The following is a 17,352-nucleotide window of genomic DNA, read 5'->3' as shown; positions in this document are numbered from 1 at the left end:
TATAACACACCTGGGTGCACGTTACGGTTCGGGCCGCATTAACTGCCGAAGAAATGGCATAAATTGCACCAAAATTACAATATTTATTCAAAATGGCCTACTTCCTGTTCGGTTTCGGCCATGGCGCCAAGAGACTTTTCTTTAAGTTGCGACATGCTACAGGTGTGTACCGATTTTCGTGCATGTACGCCAAACCGTATTGTGGGGCTTGAGGCACAAAGTTTTCTAGGGGGCGCTGTTGAGCCATTAGGCCACGCCCATTAAACCATTAAATATAACATTTTTGCCAGGCCTGGCTTGTGTGCAAAATTTGGTGACTTTTGGGGCACGTTTAGGGGGGCAAAAAGGCCCTCCTTTCGTCAGAAGAAAGAAAAAAAAAAGAAAGAAAAATTCCTACAGATACAATAGGGCCTTTGCACTGTCAGTGCTCGGGCCCTAAAAACGAGAAAAACTATTCCTACAGATACAATAGGGCCTTCGCACTGTCAGTGCTCGGTCCCTAATAACTGAAGTAGAAAATCAAATAGGTAAAAAAAAAATAGAAAGTTGAAGTTTAAAGTAAAAAAAAATGTAAAGAAAAAAAATTAAAAGAAATAAAAGATTTAAAGAAATTGTAAGATGTTTAAAAGTAAAAAGAAAAGTGACTGAAGTGAGGGAGCCAGCTGAGTTTTGCTTCAGGGAGGGTCAACGTCCACAGGGGCATCAAGCAGCACCTCAGCCAATCCTAGACTGGTAAGAGGTTGTTGTTAACACATTTCAAACTTGTTCATCTCCTCTGTTTCCTTGGAATTAACAAAAAGAAGACAAGGAATCTTACAGACGTCAGCTTATTTACGTCCTCTTAACGCCGACAATTTTTTTAACGCACCATTAACGCGCAGGATAAAAAAAACAAAAAAAACGCGCATTATATAATTTCTGGTGGTCGACGGCACCCGTAGCTTGAGTAAAAGTATGGTGAAATGAAAGATGGAGAATGAAAAGGGACTTTTGAACGGCAAGTTCACTTTCAAAAAGATGCCAGATGCTTCGCTGGAGAAGACTGAAGTTATTTGCATGTCGATTTGAAATGAATTACCATCGAAGTATGTCGAGTCTCAAATACCACTTGCAAGCCAAATACACGACCGATGCAGAGAGGGCCCACCCCGTCAAAAGCAGACAACGCTGGATAGATGTGAGCAGTGGCGATTTCTGGGGGTGGCCTGGGCCACCCCTGAAATCTCATTGGCCACCCTGTGGCCACCCCCAGACCTGATTGGTAGTTCATGAAGTTCATCAACACAATAACCTAGTTTTTTTTCTTCTCCTTCTTCCCAAACAAGAGGACACGCCTGTCAATCAATGACAGCTCAGGTGATTGGTTGATTTAGAGCTAACTGACCCAGGGCCAGTTTTACATTTCTAAGTATTATAGTAATGGTCGGACTGAGACTGTGAGCTGATCTGGGGTCAGCAGCGTCAGGTACTGATAGCAAGGCAGACGGGCAGAAGGTGCTAGTCGACCAGACGGTGACAACCAGCCGACGTGAATTGATCATCAAAAAACGGAGAGGTATGTTCATCTAACGCTGAATTTTCCCGAATTTCCACCTGAATGTGAAAACGTTCATGTAGCATGCTAACAGCAGCTAGCTAGACCCTGCACCGTTTTTTTTTTACCATTTTTTATATGTTGATAGTGTGGTACACTCAAAAATATGTGATGACTTTATGTTTATTTTTGATTATATTTAATCTTACATTTGTAAGGAGACAAAGTATTAGTCCATGAGAAAATAGAGCGGAACCCAGTGTGCCTCGGTGCATGTGTGTGCCCAGATGGCGGAGGTGAGGGACGTCTCCCCCTCCCCTCAGAGAAATCTAAACGTGTCGTTCATGTCTTAATTTCTCCGGACATTTAATCTGTTTTTCAGGACAGTATATGGTGAAAATGGCAAAACAAGTGCCTCTTAAAGCTAAATTTAATGTAGCGCGAGTGTGATGAGTTTTGGTGGCATAATTAAGTGTTTTATACGGAGTTTAAAAGAGCGCGAGTGTAGAGCTGTGCATGACGTCACCACTAGAAAAACATTTTGCGCTGTGTGAGAAGCACCACATAAGTGTGTATATTGTTTTGTTATATTTTGGTTTCTAGGGCCCTGAACACCTGACAGATCTTTGGTTCAGTGTTATTTCAGTTTGTAAGATGTTTATAAGATCCGTAGATGTTCTCATTTGATGAGAAATTGGTTAAAGTTTAAACAGTAACTTCTCAGCCTGGTGAAATTGGATCAAGAGAGAGGTTGATACTGTATTTTGAGTTCATAAGCATTCCCTATGTGATGTGTTAAGTGTTTTGGGATGAGAACAGTCATCTATCAGTCATTTAAACAGTTAGCCTCACACTGATGGACTTATTTTGATGATTATTTGCAGATCTCTCCCAGTCCACAGCAGCAGGTCCAACACAGCCTCGCCTGAAGGTATTTCCTCGGACCCTGCAACAGGAACAGGTGCTTCCAGAGAAACTGGTACCAACAGTATCCATGGCTTGAATATTCCCAAAGCCAAGACACATCAACTGTGCAGTGCAATTCAAAAGCAAGTGCTTATTGGGAACCTCTTATTGTTCTTGACTTTAAAGGTTTATAGAAGAGTGTGTTGTTGTACATAGTGTATTTTTATCATATTGTGTTTGAATTATTTATCATTTATTTAAATATTCAAAGGAATCATTACTTTTGACCTGTATCATTTTTTTAATGATTATACATTATACCTGATATTATTGGCAGATTGATTTTGTTAAGGACTGTGGCAGGGTGGAGGAGCTGCAGCCACTCAGGTGATGGGTCACGGGTGTGGCCCATCAACCTCTCCACCCTGCCAGCCTTGATAAGGCAGGGCTGGACAGCAGCAAGGGGGCTGCGGAGAAGGTGCTTGTGCACGTGTGGCGGTGTGTTCTGGTAAATAAAACGTTCTTGCACATAACTCCGTGTCCTCTCTATCCTGTCGGTCGGGCCCCCGTAGCACTCGCCGTGCTACACTGGCGTCCAACGTGGCGGGACCCACGGAGCGGCCCACCCCCGTCCAACGCCTGAGGTTCGCCGCGGCAGCGACGGCGGCGCTGCAGCCGACCAGCCAGGAGGCAGTGGCTGCAGGCCGCAAGGCGACGGCTCCTGAGACGGTGGCGGCTGCGGAGGCGGCTTCGGAGGCAGCGCCAGCGACGGCGGGACCCGCGGAGACCGTTCCCGCGGGTCGGCCCGACGGCGAGGGCGGCCTTCCAACCCAGGAAGGCCCGGGGGCGCAGACGGCGGTTCCGGGCTTCCTCTCCCACTCCGAGGGGGGCGGGGGGGGAGTAGGCTCGGCCGGTTGGACCCCGGCCTGAGTTTGACGATGGGGGTATGTGGCAGGGTGGAGGAGCTGCAGCCACTCAGGTGATGGGTCACAGGTGTGGCCCATCAACCTCTCCACCCTGCCAGCCTTGACAAGGCAGGGCTGGACAGCAGCAAGGGGCTGCGGAGAAGGTGCTTGGGCACGTGTGAGAGTGGTTGGTGACAATAAAGGGTTCTGCACGAAAACTCTGTGTCCTCTCTATCCTGTCGGTCGGGCCCCGTAGCACTCGCCGTGCTACAAGGACTTTAATGTTCTACAATGAGAATGGCTCTGAAAATGTGTAACTACCATAATAGGTTGAAATGGAAGAGGAATAGAAAACTGTCAAATGTCAAAACAACAGTCTGACAATTCAATGAATGCTAACATGAGTTCTAGAATTCAGTTATTATACATATGTGTAGATGTTGATGCAAAGCAATGCGATATTTACACATTTTGATCACATGCCATTCATAAAGGTTCTCCCGGTATGGCCACCCCAGTCTGGCTCTGTGTCCCATCTTGGCCACCCCAGTAAAAATGTCCTGGATACGCCACTGGATGTTAGGGAAGGAGGCAGGGTTCCTCACCTGAATACATTAGATGAGCAAAGAGAGATCTGTTCCAAAGAATCTGAAGTATTAGCTAATTATAGCCCAACTGCACTTTATAGGTTGAATTACACTCCCTGCTGTTACATGTGCACTTTATTTGTTTGTGATTTATTTTTTGTATCACCCTGCTTTGATCCCACTTAGGAGAAGGGTAATAGAGAAAGGTTAACAGTATTAAAAACAAAAAAAATATACCTTAAGGTAATTTAGAACAGTAAAAAATGTGAATAAATGTGCGATTAATATGTGATTAATCGCAAGTTAACTATGGACAACATGCGATTAATCGCATTTAAAAAAAATAATCGTTTGACAGCCCTAATATATATATGGACGCTTTTTACTTCCTTACTGTTAGTATGCATCATGTAGCTCATAGTTACACATACGGTATTGTTTGCAGTGGTCTTGTGACTTAATAAAGAAAAGAGATAACATTTCACAAAAAGAAAGAAAAAGAGAAAATCAATGACATCAATCGTTGAGCCATGGTGGGAAAATGGAAATATTGTTAATAATTTAAAAAAAAGAACCCTGAAAAACCCCTATATTGAACAGTTCCTCCCTTTGTGTGAAGTTGCTTAAAAGGGTCATGTGTATTCCACGCTCCTTGCTTGGAAATTGCCATCTGTAATTCAGGAGGTCATCCAACAGGCCAGGATCCCTACATGGCGCTAGCAATATTTTGGGAATTTGCTGTCAAGCCCAGCTTTTGTGAAACAGTCTTCAATGTGAATCTGATAACCAGTCTGATACTACTAGCTTAGCATGGTTGGTTTGAAGTGGATTTGGATACACCAAATCCTTAGTGACAAGATTAACTAATATCTCCAATTTTTTCTTCTTATTTACATGTTGTGACTTGTAAGTAATGGCTACCCTGTGTGGAAGCAGTTACTTAAAATGAGATGATCTCATAAACAGAGACAAAGAGCTTTATTTTGGCAAGTAACACTACCTGAGCAGCGCCGCCGCCGGATCAGAGCAACAGTGAGAGAAGACAACGGCTGTTTCTGAATTCCAAATATACCAAGTTTGGACTTGTGTAGTTTGTACTTGGCCAGTACGACTTAGGAAAGCATACTGTACGTTGGAGGACACGAGGACATGTCAGTTTTTCTGCAATTTGAACATCAGTGTACTTGTGTACATCACAGCTCAGCTCACACTTAAATTTGGTATTAAAATAAACACCCTTATCATTAATACAACTGAGAATGGACCATATATTGCTTTCATAACCATTACTTTATACAATGTGGGTTGTTTTTTTTTTTTTAAAGATTTTTGTGGGACTAGTGGCCTTTATTGGAAAAGTAGGCAGATAGGAAATGAGTAGAGAGAATGGGGAAGACACGCAGCAAAGAGCGCCAGGCTGGGACTCGAACCTGCCTGCAAGAGGGCATCTATAAATCTGTAGCCTCTGTAAATGGCATCAACCCAACCCACTGAGCTATCGAGGAACCCATGAAATGTCTTTTTAATGGGTTGTTGTTTACAACAACCCATGTTTACAACAATGTTTACAACCTTTGAGATATTGAAGCCAAATTGTCTCATTCTATCCTATGGGGCTTGTTACCATGGCAACAAAACATATGCATTTTTATGGGCAGTAGGGCATACCCATATCAAAATTTCCTGAAATTTTCTAGTTAGGGCCCGAGCACTTACAGTGCCAAGGCCCTATTGTATCTGTAGGAATTTTTATTATTCTTTCTTCTGACGAAAGGAGGGCCTTTTTGCCCCCCTAAACGTGCCCCAAAAGTCACCAAATTTTGCACGCAAGCCAGGCCTGGCAATAAATTTGATATTTAATGGTTTGCATTAATGGGCGTGGCAAAATGGCTCAACAGCGCCCCCTAGAAAACTTTGTGCCTTAAGCCCCACAATACAGTTTGACGTACATGCATGAAAATCGGTACACACCTGTATCATGTCGCAACTTAAAGGGGACCTATTATGAAAAACATGTTTTTTCTTGTTTTAACATATATAAAGTGGTCTCCCCTCACCCTGCCAGCAGAGGGGAGACGAAATCCCATGAATTTCTGCAAGGTCTGTGACCCCCGCCCGACAGAATCCCCCAGTGTCACGTGATTTTTTTTGAGCCTATGGGGACGTCACCATAGGCGCAGAGGTTCGGCCTCCGCTGCTGAAACCACGCCAACAACCAGCTCTCTCCGCCGGCTGGAGCTCCACCATTGTTTAGAAGCGGTGGCTGTTTGAACAGCGAGGGAGAGTAGAAATAAGATTTTGCATCGACATTTACCCTCATAAAAGGATCAGTTCCCACAGCACGGACCCGGCAACTGCACACGAGTCAGCGGTAAGTTCCTTTTTTTTTAATGTTATTTATGTTTGTATGATCTTTGCATGGGCTAAGTATTTAGCTTAGCTCCGGAGCCCCGGCGACGCATACGGAGCTGCCGGAGCTGCTCACGGATAGGCCCGGCTCCAGTGTTCCCTAAAGCTGGGCATACACTGTGCAATATTTTAAATCGTATGAGACTGCCCCATCTCACATTGCACGACTAGATCGCGGAGTTCAAAAGTTCACACTCCACGATTTATGGTCTCACACTGTACGAGCCGATGCTCGGATGCGACCCGTCTGCTCACACTATACGATCATAATCCTCCCGTCGGACCTCTGTGTACTGGAACTCGAGGCCGGTTTTGGGGCAGGGGTGGGCTGTTCCCACACCCAAACGTACGTCCTGCCCACCCGATCAAAGGTTATGGGGATCCTTTATTTTTTTTATATATATATATATATATATATATATATATATATATATATATATATATATATATAAAAAAAATCCCCAAATACCTGTACCGTTTCTGATCGGGTGGGCACTGCGCATCATTTTTAGACACAAAAAAGAACGCATACCGCAAAAGTTGTGTCTCGGCGGAGGAACCCGGCGTCCCAGCAAAATGAGAAGAGAAAAAAGAGGTTTTCCGAACAGCAGACACGCCTACGGCGTAGGGTACGCATCAATTTAACGCAGAACCGTAAATCAGGCTTTAAAGGGGACATATTATGAAAAACACGTTTTTTCTTGTTTTAACATATATAAAGTGGTCTCCCCTCACCCTGCCAGCACAGGGGAGACAAAATACCATGAAATTCTGCAGGGTCTCTGACCCCCACCTTACAGAGTCCCCCAGTGTCACGTGACCCTTTTTTGAGCCATTCTGAATCTGCGCCTATGGTGACGTCACCATAGGCGCTCATTTCCATAGGTTCAGCCTCCGCTGCTGAAACCACGCCCACAACCAGCTCTCTCCCCGGCTGGAGCGGCGCTTCCTTGAGCCAGTCGGACGCTGCGCCGCGGCACCGAGGATCCAGGTTATATCATCCAGGTTCCCGGGTGGTTTGGGAGCTGGGCCCTTGGGGGTCTGTCCCAGGCTGGACCAGCTTCACCCTCCGAGATTTTCAGCGAAATCTGTCGGTTTGATCACCGGTAACGGCCGATGCGCCGCGGATGCGCTCCGGAGCCGATCTGTGCGCCCGCCGTGCGGTTGCGGCACCCGTCGCGCAGCATCCGCCGGGCAGATCCGGCTGAAATTCCGCTGGTCGGTCCCCGGGAGTCCCTGCTACCAGTCCAGGCCGGTTCCTGCGGTCCCGGCCGGTCGGAACCGGTCAGATTCCCTGGTTAAAGTAGCGGTGATGCGCGCTGCTCCACTTCCTGGTTCCCAAAGCCAGGTCCGTCCGACTAAATTGTCCAGGTTCCCAGCCGCTTTGGGAGCAGGGATTTCTGGGGTCCGTCCCAGGCTGGACCAGCTTCACCCTCCGAGATTTTCAGCAAAATCTGTCGGTTTGATCCCCGGTAACGGGCGATGCGCCCCGGAGCCATGCTGGGCGCCCGGCGTGGCTCCAGAGCAGCGTTCAGCATCCGCCGGGCAGACCTGGCTGAAATAGTGCATAAATGTTATTTATATACAACTCATATTTTATTTTTTTAACAATAAAGTTGCCATTTGTGAAAATTCAGTGTTGTGATAATTTACAGGCTCGGGCTGCTCTGGCGGAGCGAGGTTTATCCTCCTCCCCTGCTACACGTCATTCAGGGAGCCAATCAGCACAGAGCCTCATTATCATACCCCCCCCTTCCCTAAAAATGGAGCACAAAAAAGGGGTTAGAAGCGGTAAAACTAGTGACAGGGCCCACAGGCTGGATTTATGATTTATGTAGAAAAAACAAGCTTTAGATTGTTTTTAAGACATTCAAGGCCTGTTTAAAATATACATTAAATGCCATAATAGGTCTCCTTTAAGATCCGTTTACAGCGTGTAACTGAATGAGAGCGTCCGACTATCACGTCGAGCTGCGTGACATCGGACGCTCTCTGTCCACACTTAAACTGTTAAACTTGCGGCCAGTTAGGACAGTCTAATCAAAAAAAATAAAGCCATGGAATTGATTTTGTCGCAGAAGCTTCTCGCATGGGACATGTTTTGTGTACGACGCAGCCGGCTGCTCTGGCCAGAGCGATGCTTATTCTCCTCCCCTCCTACACGTCATTCAAGCAGCCAATCAGCACAGAGCCTCATTATCATAGCCCCCCCCGCCCTTAAAATGAAGCACAGAAAAAGGCTTTAGAAGCGGTAAAACTAGAGACAGGGCACACAGGCTGGATTTCTGATTTATGTAGAAAAAACAAGCTTTAGATTGTTTTTAAGACATTCAAGGCCTGTTTAAAATATACATTAAATGCCATAATATGTCCCCTTTAAAGAAAAGTCTGTTGGCGCCATGGCCGAAACCGAACAGGAGGTCGGCCATTTTGAATTAATCGTGTCATTTTGGCAAAATTTATGCCATTTCTTCAGCCGCTTCAGAGCCCAAACCGTAACATGCACCCAAGTGTGTTATACATCAAAATGTGCGCCTCCATCCTGCGACGACGCGCATTACTTTTCTCTTTCAAAAGCGTTACCGTGGCGACGCTAGACGTGAAAAAGCGCCCCCCCCCCTCATCTGATTGGTCCATATTTGATTGTTCCCCAAAAGTCACCAAATTTTGCACGCAAGCCAGGCCTGGCGATAAATTTGATATTTCATGGTTTGCATTAATGGGCGTGGCAAGATGGCTCAACAGCACCCTCTAGAATACTTTTCTCTGCCATAACTTTTTAATGGTTTGACATAAAGACTCGTGGGTGGTGTCATCGGACTCGGTATTGTGTACTTGACCTTCATTGCCCTGAATTAGCCCCGCCCCTTCTTCTGATTGGTCAATATTTGATAGTCCCTATTTTCTGCCATAATTTTTGAATGGTTTGACATAGAAAGTTGTGGGTGGTGTCATTTCTGATATGCTTATGGGGAGCGGTGGCCATGAGTGCGAGGGCCCGTTTATCGCTGCTTGCAGCTTTAATTATTATTATTATTATTAGTTTATTTTTTAAGCACAATTAAACAACAAGGCAAAATGCTTTACAGAGACATTAAAATATCACAGTTTAAACAGAAAAAAACATTAAAATAAAACAAAAACTAAATGTATCCAGACTCAATCTGGATGGGACCCAAGTAGATGTTACAACATTTAACCCTGAGGGAGTCTAACCCAATCATGATCATGATCGGACTCCAACTCTCCTAATATAATAAAAGAGAAGCATTAAACCAAATGACTGATAGTGGTCAGTTCAGATGCTATGAATGGTTAGGAAATTAAGGACAAAGTGAAACTCCTGCTGGACCCGTTAAATATCCAGTTTTTTGGAGACCCTTCTGCATATTGATTTGGTATTAGTTTTACATCCAGTGCAACTTGTGACACAACCCTCCGCATTAATACATCACCAAAGAAAACTGTATTTGATTCTTGGTCCCAACCTTTTCTGATTGACGCCTACAGAAATGAAATTTCCACTCCGATGTTACTAAAGAATGTTAACTCAAAGAATATTTAAAAAACAAAATCATCAAAAAAGACAGCTGTGATGAAGCACTGTTAGTTGTTTACATTTTACGCCACATCTCAGAACAAGTTCTGTGATGTGAAGAAGCGAGCGGGCTGGTATGTGTTTAGAAAAATGTACTGAATTTAAAATAGAACTAAAGGCAATATTCAGGGATTAATTCCCGTGGTATGCAGGATTGTTGCCACCCACCATAATGACTGTCTATATTCAGCTCTAAATGAAAAAGACGCAGGGAGAAGCTCGCAAAATTGGCAAGGTCTGAAAATATTTAAAATCATTTTTGTTAATTCTGTAGTTAGTAAAGGTAATTCATATTGAAGCAAATATGATCCTTGCCCAAAACCCAAGTTCCTCCCAAAACACAGTAAATCAGTATGCAGGCCGTCCCCTGTTCAGCTGCAAAAGCAGGCAGTGGGCGAGGGTTGCAGCTCCCTGCTACATAGGTAAGCTTCGTCCTCGGACTCTTCCAGGTCAACCCAAAAATGTTTGCAGTGCTTTATTAGTGAGTCAACAAGACGTGTTATCTTTAAAACAAGCAGGGTGATACTCTGTAAGCTCTTTAACAGCTCAGATGCCAAGTTCAGTAAAAGTACTTTGCGCTCCGCAGATAAAGTGGTGACAGCTAGCCCTTAATGCCAAATGTGTGGCTTTATATAATTTTACCATATACTTTCACTTTCACATTCACTTCGAAGAGGAAAACCTGATGTTGCACCCTGGCTACAGGGAGTTTTGGAAGGACTGTGGCAGTGAAACATTTAAGACTATAGCTATGCTTCTTAAATAGTTTTAAATTAAAGAAAACCAGATGTTTGCTGATAAAAAATAATCAGTAGAAAACTTCAGTGCTTCCCAAAATTTTAGTCATGAAAATAGAGAAGATACAGATGTTATCCTAGATATCATAACACACACACACACACACACACACACACACACACACACACACACACACACACACACACACACACACACACACACACACACACACACAGACAAAATATTGACGAAAATGTCTTGCTGTGTGTAGAATTGCTAAATGTCATCCATACATCATGTTGCTGAGAGCACAGGTGACTTGCTCATTTCTTTTACTTTGTCTTATCTCTTAACTTGTATTTTGGGCTACTACAGTCGTGTCATTGTCTGTGGGATTCTGAACAGAATAAAAGATCAGAAAAATACCATTTAGGGGGAACGGTGGCGCAGCTGGTAGTGCAGCCGTCTCACAGCAAGAAGGTCCTGGGTAAGTTCCCCCATGACTTCAGGGCCCACACCCTGGGTGGGGCTGGCGAAAGGGCCTTTCTGTGTGGAGTTTGCATGTTCTCCCCGTGTTCCCTTGGGTAGCAATGTGAGCTACTCTCACAAAAACATGCAACAGTCCTGGGCTATACATGCCCCCTCTGGCCAACCGGGGCGCCAGATGGGGTGGGGAGGATCCGGCCGGAATAACGTGATCCTTGCACGCGCCACGTCCGGCCGGAGAAGCCCCACCCTGTCTGGTGAAAAGATGCGGCCTGCTCCGTCCTCAGGTTAAGGAGGAGACCTGAGCTCAGTGCAGGGCCCTCCCGGGGTTGGTAGAGGATGGTAGTGCCCAGGGGCCTCATTTATAAAGCTTGCTTGCGCACAAAACAGGGCTTGAAAGATGCGCAAGCCACCTTCTACGCAAAGGTTGAGATTTAAAATGAAAAAACTAACCGAAAAATGTGCGTATCTCTACGCCAACCCTGACCCTCCCGTAAGAACATACTTAAGATATGGGGAACTGGCGACGCAGGCGGTGAGGTGGTGAAATTAAGCCATATTCATGTCATACTATTAATAATGTCATCACATATCAGACTTATAATATAATAGCGCTGATCGTTCTGTGTGTGAAGCACAGCGTCAGTCAGGACTCTGCTGCTGCTGCAGCCGCGGTGCAGGACACGCCGGGAACCTCCTCGTCACCCACCGCTTCCAACCGTAGAGTGACTGAGGACAGAACAAATGAGGGGCTCCGTAAAGGCTCTACTGAGCCCCTAAAGGGACACAGATTTTTTTTATATATATATATAATGAGTTTTATGTGCACGTGAAACCTTTACGCGCGGACGTAAGGTTCCGCATTAAAACGACGCAGAGCCTACGCCGTAGGGTACACAGCGACGCGCACCTACGCCGTAGGCTCTGCGTTGGTGTGACGTGGAACCATAAATCAGCCTTGAGCAGCACTGAGGGGAGAGGGGATGGGAGGAGGGGGAGCGGGGCTGTCGTCCCGTCTTCGCATCGCCTTCGCACAGGGTGTGTTGATGATTTGCAATTACAGGCTGAGCCTACCGTTAGTTTTTAAACTGTAAAAATTGGGGGGGACAAAAACATGATTTTGAAAAGTGGGGGGGACATGTCCCCCCTGTCCCGAGTGGAAATTACGCCGTAGCACTCACGGCGTTTAGCGCAGCAACGGCGTGCTGCCACTCACTCGCTTTATTTTATACTATTTATATACTTTTTCTACTTTTACTGTGACCTCCAAATAATGTTGTTTTCCTGTCCTTCACCTCATCCACATCTCGATCTCAGTCTCCGTGAAATTCAGTGGCACGGTGGCTCGCCACGTCTCATTCATCCTGACGCCCAAACAGGCTGCAGGAAGCCGCTGCGCATGCTCAGCAGGCTCATTCATATGCAAATACTACTTTGCATTGCCCATTTATGGTATGAAGTGGGCGTGTAGAGGGCGGGATATGAGGCAAATTCACCTGCGCAACCTTCCAGCTGGACTGTGATTTATAAAGCAAACATTGCGTGCAAGTGTGCGTGCATGCGGTTTTATAAATCCAGATTTTTTTTTGCGCCCACCATTTTCGGCTTTTGGGTTTACGTGCACTTTTAGTATGAATCCTACACACTGACGACTCAATCAAATTCAAGGATAGGCCATTTTGCATAGGTCCCATCAAGGTTCTTTGGTTCCCCAAACAGAGAACCTTGTTGAGACCCTGTTGGGAACATTCTTCTAAGGATTCTGACATTTTCAGAATCAGACTGTACAACCAGGCCTGCTCTCAGTAGCTAACGGACAATAACACGTGCAATAACAAGATGTGCAATAACCATATGTGCAATATCTATGCAATATCTACTTGTGTCTACTTCACACTCATTCTATCTGCTTTTTTTCCACTGTTTTCTCTTTCGCACTACTTTTATTTCCATTGCAATGTATATATTGTCTATATCTTGTAATTATATATATTTTTTACTTTTTTACCCCCTTCCCTGCATGTGTGTGTTAAGTGTACTGCTGCTAATAAGTGAGTTTCCCCATTGAGGGAGAAATAAAGGATTATCTTATCTTATCTTATTATCTTATCTTATCTTGAGGAACACACGGACTCACACAATAATTTATGGTATTTCATCCACATCCACAATGCTCAAGCAAACCTTGGAACCTTTTTCCTTTTAGAGATCAAAGATTTCTTCGATGAGCCGTCACATTGACACGATGACAGTAACTGAAGTGTACCGAGGTGAAACTTTTACGTTTCCTGTACCAGTTCCACCTGACGTGCATCTCCAGTATTATAACTATGCACTCACTTTTTATCAATGTCTCTGTGTCACTTTGTTATCACATCTCCTGTGTTTCATGATATCGGTGTTCCTGGAACTCGCTAACCAGCTTCCTCTCTGACAGCATGTAGTCTGGCTGATTCTTTCTCTCCTCCAACACAGATCACATCGTCCCCCCGGGGTGATGGAATTTTCACTATTCTCCAACTACTTTGTCACGCTCGAGTCTGTTTGGCAAATGTCACGTATTTTGTAATAATATGTAGCAGGCTCCATCTGAGGATATCGTTCCAATGGCTGGTTCTATCTCTCAGTTATCCATTGTGACTTTTACTCTACAGTCTTAACCCCAAACACCAGCTATAACATATTCTAGTACAACCCTAAATAAAAAAAAAGGTGGGACCATGTGGAAAATCCAACTACATAAATAAGGCAATGATTCTTAAATTTACCTTTACTTTAATTTCTTTGACAGTAAGATTTTTCATGGCTACAGAAATTATCTCTGATCACTCAGGTGACACTTTCTTTTAATATTTGCTTGGGGGTCGTGTTCTGGGTCTCTGAAAAGTGCCAAGAGACTAATTGTATTGTTATATCGAAAAAGCTACTTAAAAAAAAAAACACACACATAAAAGAAGCTTCACGTTAATATAATCCATAGGTGACATTCACATCTCTGGGCTCGGAGGCCTCTTAGATGGACGTTTTTGAGAGAAATGGGTACCAGACCGGTATCAGCCACTGGCCCAAAAGCTGGGCTCTTAATGGTCTGGGGTTGTTTCTGTACCACTGGACTACTTGTTGGTAAACTACACATGAGGGCAGGATTAAAGCACCCAGCGGTGCATGCATTTATGGAGAACACGTGGCTCCGGGACTGGCCTGCCTGCAGTCCAGACTTGAAACTACATTTGTGGCAATGAGCCCATTCCGTTGCACATCTCAAGGCTTTTTTTTTTAAACTATTTTGCAGGAAGAAGAGGATAAATGTAAACTTAAACCCTTCATTACTTGCATTGTTCATGCAATGTGGTAAAGGCAATGCAAGGGTTCAATATGTTGTAGCCCTGAAAAAAAGAAAATATGTGCCCATACTGTCTGCAAAGAAATACATGTCAAATTATTTATATATATATATATATATATATATATATATATATATATATATTAATTGATTGATTTTATTAACATGCCCGGGTATTTAAATGCCGTCTTCAGAGTCAACAATGCATAAACATACGTTTCTATAACCTCCATGAAGAAACTAAAGACCATAAATACCATCTCGGTCCGGAATTTGACTTCCCTCGTCAGGCGTTTGAAGCTGTGGAGGTGAAGAGCGGGGATGAAATGTTGAGCGGTATCAATAATGGAAAACAGAAAGAAGACCAATGAAATGTGGGTTAGGGTAAAGAGCAAGCCCAAAAAATAAATCACAGACAGAGATTGAGAGAAAAAAGACTGACAGCACCAGCGACTGAAGACGGAGAGCCTGAGCAGCTGTCTGGCACTCAGCGGGAGTCTGGATGCGTAAACAGTCAGAGTCTCCATCACAGGGACAGAAATGCTTCAACTACAGCAAGCATTCCTTCCAACGCCCCGTAATCTGGCAGCCTGTCAGCTCATCACACTTGCCTATATATAGTTGTGAACTTTTTCATCTAAAACAGCTGAAGAAGAATCAACAGAGAGCCTTTGTTCCCTAAGTGGAGGTTTAAAGTGTTTTTGGGATGGTGTGTTTTAGATGTTTGGAGTTTTGTTGGACAGCTGTGTAGTTCTTAAACTTAATCCAGAAGAGAACTGGAACACCTCGACCCTCATGTGGATCTGCCAAGTGTGGCACTTGTACTTATAACATTGCAAAAGAAAAAGTATAGGCTATGAAGATCTAGGTTCTGAGGAGCAAGAAAGAATATAATGTATAGTAAACAACTGACAATTGTATTGTAGCAACACAAAACAAAATATGATCACACTTACAGTGACTGAAAAAAAAGAATAAATAACCCAAAATAAAATAGAGCTCTTTTCTTAAAAAAATAAAAATAAAATAAAAAATTCCCTTCTGGATTTTTCCAGTTCTTATTTTACTGGTAAATGTTCTTTTGGAGTTTCTTGTTCTTTTCCGTGTCTCTTATGTATGTACACTACCCGGGTAGGTATAATGCCACTTTTCCACTAGTCTCGCCTCAGTCCGGCGCGCCTCGACGCGGCTCCACCCGTGTGTTTTTGCACAGCCAGATGAGAAGTGGGGGGGGTTGGGGTGAATCTGCTGTGATGTACTCGATTGCGCAACACCTTTGTTTGTGTCGGCGCAGATGAGAAAATCAGCTGGAGCCGCGAGCGGCTAAGAAAAAAACAGCCCGTCTACATCCCTTTATTAATTTTCTCGACAGCCACCAGGTTTATGAACATCTGCACCTCAGAGTTGGATCACCAAACAGACATTTGTGCTGTATAATAAAATCGCTGTGAGCCGCGAGTCGCCTCGCGCTGACTCCCGCTTCCTGATTCAAACGTCTGACAGTCTCGCCCCCCGACCAATCGGTGGCGAGGAGGGTGGTGACCTCAGAAATAGTCCCGGCTCAGCCCTGATAGAACCTCGCTAGAATGGTTACAGAAAAATGTATCGGCTTGGAGCGGCTCTACCCGTCTCAGCCCTAGTGCAAAAGGGCAAAACGGGGCCGTGGCGGGTAGAACCGAGGTGAAGCGGGACTAATGTAAAAGGGCCATAAGTGTACCTGTGTTACGGTATTTCCTTAGCTGGGTCTACTGGCAGGAACCTCCAACGCATCGTCCGTGGGTCTGACTCGCCATCACATCTGAAGTCTTCTCTCATGCAATAGAAGGGGGTCTCAAAAAACTAGTCTGCAAATATTGTGCAGAAAAAAACTAATAAAAATTACTTAAATCTTCTTAAGTGCATTTCAAATCATAAAAAATTAAATGTCAGGTTCAACTGTTACCTGAAGTTTACATTTTTAACTTATAATAATCACAGCATTAAATCATTTTTTAACATTCTTTTTTAGACATGAATAGAACATTCATCTTTTAACTTGTACTCATTCTTTAAGCACATCCAATATGAAATTATGTGAACATACAGTATTTTACCAACATTACGAAATTAACAAGTTCCAAAATACTCCGACTGGTTTTAACCGACATTCTACCACGTTATAGGATGCTAATATGAGCAACTTGCTAAGTAACGGCCGTCCTAACCGACTGCCACGCAAGGTGTTCACTTAGTAATTAATTCACTCACCGGAATTCTGTCAATTTAGGTGATTTCTTTCAGCAATACTGCACCATGCAGCACTCCCTCCCGCACTCTTTATCGTCTCTTCTATCCTTTTTTCCTTTATAATTTCACCTGCACTCATTTCACCTTCCCTTTCACATGCATTGGACACTCTCCTTTTTTCCTTTCTCCCGCGTGCTGTTAATTACAAGACACAGCAGCGGAGGGCGGGATCTGCCGTTCCAACGGGTGCTGCCGAGGATCAAAAAGAATGACTCGCGCAGCGTTAACCCCTTAGTGACCATACACTTTTAGTGTGTGGGTTACACAAGCATAGAGGCAGAGGTAAGAGCTGCGATTGGCTTTGATTTAATCTGAAATGCAGTCAGATTCTCCTGTTGCCGACTTCGGTTTTATTTATTTAATCTAGAGAGGATCAAAACGTGATTTAAAAGCTCAAGCATATTAAATAATGATTATTTTTTGTTTTCACATTTAACTAATTGTACAATATGATTGACTTAATGTTGTTATTAACTTGCAGCATTCTGAGAAACTAAGTCATATAGCAACATAGTACATGTGAGTATAGGTTGTTCTGAGACCCCTAATGATGCTGGCTT

This window comes from Cololabis saira, chromosome 19 (assembly GCF_033807715.1).
Source record: "Cololabis saira isolate AMF1-May2022 chromosome 19, fColSai1.1, whole genome shotgun sequence".
NCBI classification, from domain to species: Eukaryota; Metazoa; Chordata; class Actinopteri; order Beloniformes; family Belonidae; genus Cololabis; species Cololabis saira.
This window is presented reverse-complemented; position numbering follows the sequence as displayed.